Source organism: Lytechinus variegatus, chromosome 10 (assembly GCF_018143015.1).
Source record: "Lytechinus variegatus isolate NC3 chromosome 10, Lvar_3.0, whole genome shotgun sequence".
Taxonomy (NCBI): Eukaryota; Metazoa; Echinodermata; class Echinoidea; order Temnopleuroida; family Toxopneustidae; genus Lytechinus; species Lytechinus variegatus.
Genome location: NC_054749.1, coordinates 1,554,554 through 1,562,837, shown reverse-complemented (window position 1 = coordinate 1,562,837; position 8,284 = coordinate 1,554,554).

Genomic DNA, 8,284 nt, shown 5'->3' with positions numbered 1-8,284 from the left:
GCTAGAGGGTATTCATTTGTCTCACAATCTACTATGGTCAACAAGGAAATTCGTGATCACTCTCGCAAAAAGTGTTCACTAGCTTACAAGTTCATGACCTTATTTGCATAACTCCTGACCAATCACACAACGGATCAGTGCCCACCTATTGTTCTCGCGTTTGTGCGTATGGTCTTGGAGGTTAGTATAAATAGAGTACGATATCGGACAATCCGTGTCACTTGATAAAGAGTTGCAGCGGCACTCGAAAGCTCATGAACTTGTAAGCTAGTGAACACTTTTTGCGAGAGTGATCACGAATTTCCTAGAAAGCCAGTGAACACTTTTTGCGAGAGTGATCACGAATTTCCTTGTTGACCATAGTAGATTGCGAGACAAATGAATACCCTCTAGCAATATAATTCATGTACATGTATGCCCTCAGATATGTCCTCGGCTATCTTTTTCTTCATTTCGCATTTTTACCTTTGTTTCGAACGATTTTATAGTGATGCATTGCACTTAGTTCATAAGAACTGTGAAATAAAACTAATGGGCCATTATCTGATCGAATGACAAAAAACAAACACGTACTCATCGTAATGGGTGAATGACCATGTAAAGTGATACGTTACCATTATGCATTAACCTATTGGAATACAGGTAAAAACATGTATTGCTACACTACACCACACTACATTACCAATCGGACGCATCTGAGACAAAATCAACAATAGTACGCCAGGCTTCGCAATCTGACATGAGAGTTGGTCAATCATGTAACAAATCATGTATCCCTTCATATGTAACAACAAATATTAAAGGTCTCCGTCCTCTCGTTTTATGAGGGAGGCGCAACAAAAGTACATCAGAAATAACTTCCTTCTCACTACGGAAACAGTGACCAGCAAATCTTATACTATGTTTAATTGCTGTGGTGGAGATAGGTGGAAGATGTCCATAAATTTCATCTTCTATTTTGTGATCTCTCCAACTAATATTTTGTACCCTCATGAAAAGTCCCGTATATGTGCCATCTAGTCTATCTTTGAAGGACTTCTTGATTGTCCATGTTTCTGAACCATACAAAAGGATACTTTCTACACATGCCCTAAGCAGGGGGAGTTTTGTTGACAGAGATATATTTGATTCCCAAATCAAATGCAGCTTTACTACATGCAAGAGCTTTCCTAGATTTTCTTGAGTCGCATATATATGAACCTAAATACTTATAATCATCCACTTCTTAAAAAAGATGGTCCTGCCTGGAGATATTTATATCTCAATAAATAGAGTATAATTCACAGAGCAAAATGCTGAAAATTTGATCAAAATCGGATAACAAATAACGAAGTTGTTGAATTTTAAAGATTTTCATTATTCCGGTGAAACAGTTCTATTCAATGTCTTCATGAATATTCACTAGGTGGGCTGATGATGTCATATCCCCACTTGTTCTTTTGTCTTTTATTATATGACATTAGGTTTATTAAAAAAAAAATTCTACCAAGAACAAAAACAATTGAATTGACAACTGATTGAATACATTAGTTATTTATTGCCACAACCTATTTCATCATAATGGAGACACATCATTTACACATGTTTGAATAAATGAATCAATTATGATTTCATGTAATAACATAAGAAAAAGGAAAGTGGGGATATGACATCATCAGCCCACATGGTAAATATTCATGGCGATGTGCATATAATTGTTTTCAAAAAATATTGATAAAATTTAAAATTCAATAACTTCGTTATTTGTTTTCCGATATTGATGAAATTTTCAGCATTTTGCTCTGTGAATTTTACTCTATTTATTTAGGTATAAATATTTTTAGCCTGGACCATCCCTTTAAGCTTGTCCCTTCCCTTGTCAGTATTGATGCACGATCATGATGATCATAAGCGTAATTTCATTGCGTAATTTCCTTCAAGAAACTGATCCACAATGTGCTGTACTCAACCCAGGTGAGGTAAATGGGTACCGGTAGGAAGTAATGCCTTAAAAAGCTGTGTGCGCTATGGCAACCCATGGCAAATTTTCAGATTTTTTTTTTAGATTGGAATATCATGCCTGGGTATATGTGACGGGCCACGGAACGGTTTACAAAGTGGGGGGGGGGAGGGCTGACCATGCAAATAATCACAATCATGGTTAGTTTTTCGTTTTTGTACACGGTTTTGGAAAAAAGTGGGGGGCTGAAGCCTCCCCCCCTGCTTCCGTGGCCCGTGTGAGATGTCCATAGAATAAATAATTGTAATAAATGGAAAAGAAAGGTGGTGAGCGTGGGGGGGGATTACCACGTGGGTGCAAGATCTGTTTGTGGATATGACAAACTCAAAGAATCATAGAGATAGTCATCAGAAAATAGATGTGCGGATGAATAATATAGCAGTAACTGGAAGGAGAGAGAAGCAGCATTATGGTTTTACTGTGTAGGGTTTATGTAGTCTGCAGGCAGAGACCCTGATTGAAACTTTGATCAACAAGTGTGTCTCCACGCAAAGACTAGCACATACAAAACTTGCTGTCGAGAGGGCCTTCAGTACATAAGGCATGAGTAGGCTGCAATCAGACCCTGAACTTGAGTGAAGGGTTTGCACAGCAGACTACGGTCTCTCTGTGGGCTTAGGTAGTATAGTGTGTTTGGGGTGTAAGTGATATGATGAAGGCAAAGAATTAAAAAGGTACAGGTTACTCTGAATAAGTCGATTCTCACTGGACCTGAGAGATCTGTTGGACTCTTGGCAAAATTTGACTTAGAAGAGGTGAGGACAAGTCTGCCCCAACAGGATGTTGATTTGAATAAAAAGGGAAAAGTCCAACAAGCATAACACTGAAAATTTCATCAAAATCGGATGTTTAATGAGAAAGTAATGACATTTAAAAGTTTCACTTAATTTCACAAAACAGTTATATGCACATCCCGTTCGGTATGCAAATGAGGAGACTGATGATGTCATCCACTCACTATTTATTTTGCATTTTAATATATGAAAATGAAATATTTTCTCCTCATTGTCAAGTGAAACGAGGATTAATTCCTCCCTGATCATGAGGAATAAGCAATGTTTAATACTATATGGTTCAATCAAGTTGGTCCTTAATGTCAAGTCTGTAAAAGAAATGAAATATTGTATAATTAAAACAATAAAAAAAAAGAAATAGTGAGGGACATCATCAAATATCTCATTTGCATGTCACTGTGAGTTGAGTTGTATCACTGTTTTATGAAAAATAAGTGAACGTTTAAAATGTCATAATTTTCTTATTGTACATCCGATTTTGATGAAATTTTCAGCATTATGCTAGTTTGATTTTTCTCTGTTTATTCAAATCAACTTAGGCGACTATTCGACTGATGGGAGGTCGACTTGGGCAGAGTTACCTGCAGTTATCAAATGTATCGATGAAGAATTATAATAATAAATTATAATAATAAATAATGTATGTGGGGAAATGGACATGTGGGAGTCTGTGTCTGGTGGTTATGATCAGAATTAGAAAAGCAAATATTGGATGAGATAGTCATCAGAATGAGGAGAGAGATGAAGCATGATATGTGTAGGGTTTATGTGTGGGTGTAGATAGTATGTGTGGGATGTGAGTGATATGATGAAAGCAAGGAATATTGTAAAAATAGTTCTAATATGAGCAATTCCATAAAATATGTACGTCCGACCCCCTATATGTGGGACCTCCATGAAATTTTCTGTCTCTGTTTTCTGGCTCTTTTGACAGTCTGTAATGCTCTCAAAGGACCATGACTTGGACAGTTTATAAAGTGAAGTATGACTTGAGAAAAATGTGGTCGGACAAACAAAAAGGTTGATTATTGCATGGAAGTGCCCATACGTAACATGGAAAACTTCAAATACATAGAAAAATAGATAATAGGGTGAAAAAATTGACATGTGCGTGGGTGCAGGACCTATATCTGGTCGTTGTGATCCTGTAATTGGTATGAGGAAAGCAAATATTGGTAGAGATATAGCTATCAAGTATGTTGATGAAATGAATGTATGCCCTTAGTAATCCATGGTTTCTTAAATTGAGACAAATTTTGTTTACAAACTGTCTAGAATGGAAAACATGAATCATATGCATACGAAAATTTGTCCAAAAAAATTATTGTACATTTCATTAACATTAGCAGTTTTCAGTATAGGACCAATCAATACTTTTCAATTTTCTTTATTTTTCTTTAAATGGCAATATATTTGTACATTAATGAATCTCTTTTGAAATGATTTTTTTTCCTTTGGTGGTAGTTATTTTTCATGGCTTCATTTTTCGAAACAGAAAATATTGGAAAGTGATCGGAAATATCATCATATATTATTCCATTTTGGATCGTTTTGTCAAGTGAGTTAGTATAAACATCAATCAAAGAAGCCCTATTTGCTGATATACGAGTCCGTTTCGATATCAAAGGATACATGTTGAAAGTATGCATCATATCTAAAAAAATCACTTGTCTTACTTTGTGAACTATAATTAATTAAATTTATATCGAAGTAACCCATTATTTATATATCCCTTTCTTCTCACTTTCCAATATTTCCAGTACATTATTCATTAATACAATAAAATCAGACATGTCAGTATCTGGTGGTCGATATAATTATGCATGCTACGACGATTGTTGTTCCCATGAGTAATTTCAATGAAAACCATTTCATAATTATTTGTTATACAAGAAAGATTGCTACGTAATGAATAATTATTTTTTGTATACATTCAATGCGACTCCATCGCCAACTTTGTTCTGTCTACACAAGTGAACAAGACTATAGTTAGTGATATTATATAAATTCATATTTGTATCGAGATTAAACCAAGTCTCAGATACTGCCATAACAATAAAATTGAAATCAAGCGATGATGATAGTGCATTAAAATGATCGAAATTTCTCTGAAGGCTTCTGGCATTGACATGAAAACATGAAAAGTTTAATTGATCTCTTGCATGTTTAGTATAGAAATCTTCTCAAAACATATAATTACACTTTTCAGTAAAACCAAAAAGAAAATGGGAAAAGGGGAGGTGGAGTATCTTTTCAAGAATGTGTAATGTGAGTGGTCTATATCTGGGTGTAGGTGTGGGAGAAATGAGGAAAGCAACAAATGGTAGAGATAATAATCTGATTTGTCAATGAATATGAAAGCTGGAGCATAATGTGGGCGTGGACGAGGGATGGGAGTGGTGGGTGCGATCAGTATGAGGAAAGCAAAGAGTACAAGCCATCAGACATGTGGATGAATAATGGTAATACAGGAAAGAGAGGTAGGGCATACTGTGTGGGAAAAGCGGGCATAGGGGGGCGTTTCATCAACATTTTTGTCCGACAAGTTGTCAGATCTGACATCTTTCCTTGATTTTTGTTTGGCTGAGGAGCACTGTAACTATGGTAACTGTCGGATAAAATGGGACTTGTCGGATAAAACGTCTGACATGTCCTTTCGTGAAATGCTCCCCCGAGTGTGAACCTGTGAGGTGTATGTGTGGTAGCTAGAGCGTTGGTGTGGGTGTGTGTTATTTGAGAAAAGCAAAGGAGAGTAAAATGTGGCCATGTGGATGAACAATGGCAAGACAAGAAAGACAGAGAGAGAGCATAATTTGGGAACAATGGGTGTGGGGTACTACACGTGTGTAAGGAATACGGGTGTGGGTGGGTGTTAATGGGGTACGGTGAAGGTATTACGAATTGTAAAGACTTTAGAGCTATAACATACAGAAAATAGAGATGTGGAGGATAAGTATGTGTGGATAAATTGGGCGTGGGATCTGTGTGTGAGTGATTCTCTGTGTAAGTGTGGGTGTGGGAGATGTCATGAAACCAGCGAATGCTAAATGCAGACATATTTGTCGATGAATAAAGTTGTGACAGGCAACAACAGATAGTTAGCGCATGGTGTGGGGAAGAATGAGTGTGTGGGTGTGGGGTCTGTGTGTGGTTTAGGTGGTCAAATCTGGGTGTGGGTGATCTGTCCATAGCTACATGTACGAATGCTAGAGAGAGCCATCTGATATGTGGACGAAGAATGGCAATAGAGGGAAATTGTGTCGGCTCATTATTTAACACCTCATAATGAACAAGGTTATTTGAATATAGACGAGATCGTTCATAGATTACCAGGCCGATATCAATATATCTTGGAGCTACTTGCTACCAGTTTATTGTGTGTTAACTTAATGTTCTATTTTGTGTACCCACTCCTATTATCCTTCTGTAGGCGAATAATATTGTTAATCATAATTATACATGTATAACTTCCACATTTTTTTTTCTTATAAGATCCAAAATGCAGTAGATCAATATTTTTTTTATAAGGATAAGTGATAATTGTTGCCGTGTCTATGCATCGATTAGCTCACCAGTAGAGCGCCCGTCACATGAACGGGAGGTCGATGGTTCAATCCCCGGCCGAGTCATATCAAATACTTGTAAAAATGGGACCTCCTGCCTTCTTGCGAGGCGGGGAGGTCCTCAGCATTTAGACTGGAGAAGATTTATAATGTGATGCAGCACCCGCTGTTAAAGCAATTTCCTTAAACTTAAGTGCTTACCCTGGGTAAATAAAACGTTATCTATTATATCTGTTTTAACCAAAAAACAAATTGGGTCTCCGTAGACATGGTAATAAGGGCAACACTGAGTGAGGAATGATTAAGAAGTACATCCACCCCCCCCCCTTCTCCCTAACTCTCTATCTCTTTCTTTTTCTTTCACTCTCTCTCCCGCTCTCAATGCACCTCGTTCAACCAATGACCATATGAATAGCAATTACAATTAACGTAAGCGAATTAAACACCTTTTTGATCTCTCTATTTGACCTAGACAGTAATCCCATGGTTACTACGCCTAACTAACTAACTAAATTAATATTTCAAAACCTGCCATGTATAACAAGTCTACCTGCACACCAAGGCAATTTCAATTAAGTAATTACACCATTATGGTTGTTGTGAAGGAATGGCTACTTTAGAAAATTAAAAGTATTGCCTGTGTGGATATTAACTAATCAACGATAATGAAAATATTTTTTAATGAACTTTCGCACGGGTTTAGTAAGTCTCTTAACTAACAAATGGCTTCATTACAACATTACAATCTGTTGGCAATGAAAGCCGAGTGACATCGAAAATATGATTAATTTACATGGTTTATTTAGCATATGTGAAACTGATAACGATATTAATATGATGATAATGATAAAAGAAATAAAATGTGATAAATATTCTATAATTCTCCTTATTCATTATAGAATACCGCTTATTATTTCATCAACGGGAATCGTTCTGCAAATCAAAATTTCTTATCAGTCAAAAAAGCAAAAACTAAAATTTTGGTGATAGGTCCTTTTCAAGCTCTTCCCCACGTCTTTGGAACACTCTTCCAGCTTCCCTTCGTTGCATCTCAAATATCACTTCATTTCGATCAAATTTAAAAACGTACCTTATGAAGAAAGCATATTCAACATCGCCCCATTTACAGTGTCGTTGATTTTTTTTCTTCTCTCTTAGTTTAATGATTTCTAATTTGTATATTTTGTATGTTCTACATTGTAAAGCGCTTTGATATGATATCATGAAAAGCGCTATATAAGTTTAAGTTATTATTATTATTATTATTATGATATGTTCATCCTAGACTATCAAGGTGCTTAAGGGGACATTTTTCTCTTTATCATTTAAATAAATGATCTGATGCGCGCGCCAGGTAGATTGCTTTCTTTGAAATACTAACAAGTTTTCACGATAAATATGTAATCGACATTGATATTAGGCTGGATATTCAGACGCCATTCTTTAAGTGGGTGGTTTACTCAGCAGACTACGTTGACACTGCAACACCTTTCGCAGACAGGTATGGTTTGGTACACCATATTAATCGGTGGTGTACAACTTGTACCAAAGTGCAAAGTGCGCCAAAAATTCCATAGTTTCACCAGTGAACATTAGTTATTTGATTTCCCTTCAGTCGCAGACACAGATTTCTTCATTATTCTGCTTCATTTCGCGCTTATAGTATCCCATTTGCAAAGTTTTATGGTCTGGAAAATATGATGACTTTATCACTCCAACGCTACGCTCCCTCGTACACAACAGATTACTCTTTATAGCATGATGTCACAGTCATCCGTCAGTACCGCGTCTTCTTCTGCTTTTTTTAATTTTTATTTGGGGTTTATAGAGTGCTATAGAAAGAAATCAAAACTTTTTTTAATTGGCGGTCGCTACGTACCCTCTCTAGCGTTAATTCAAACGTATCTGTGGGTGTGGGTGCGCGCGCA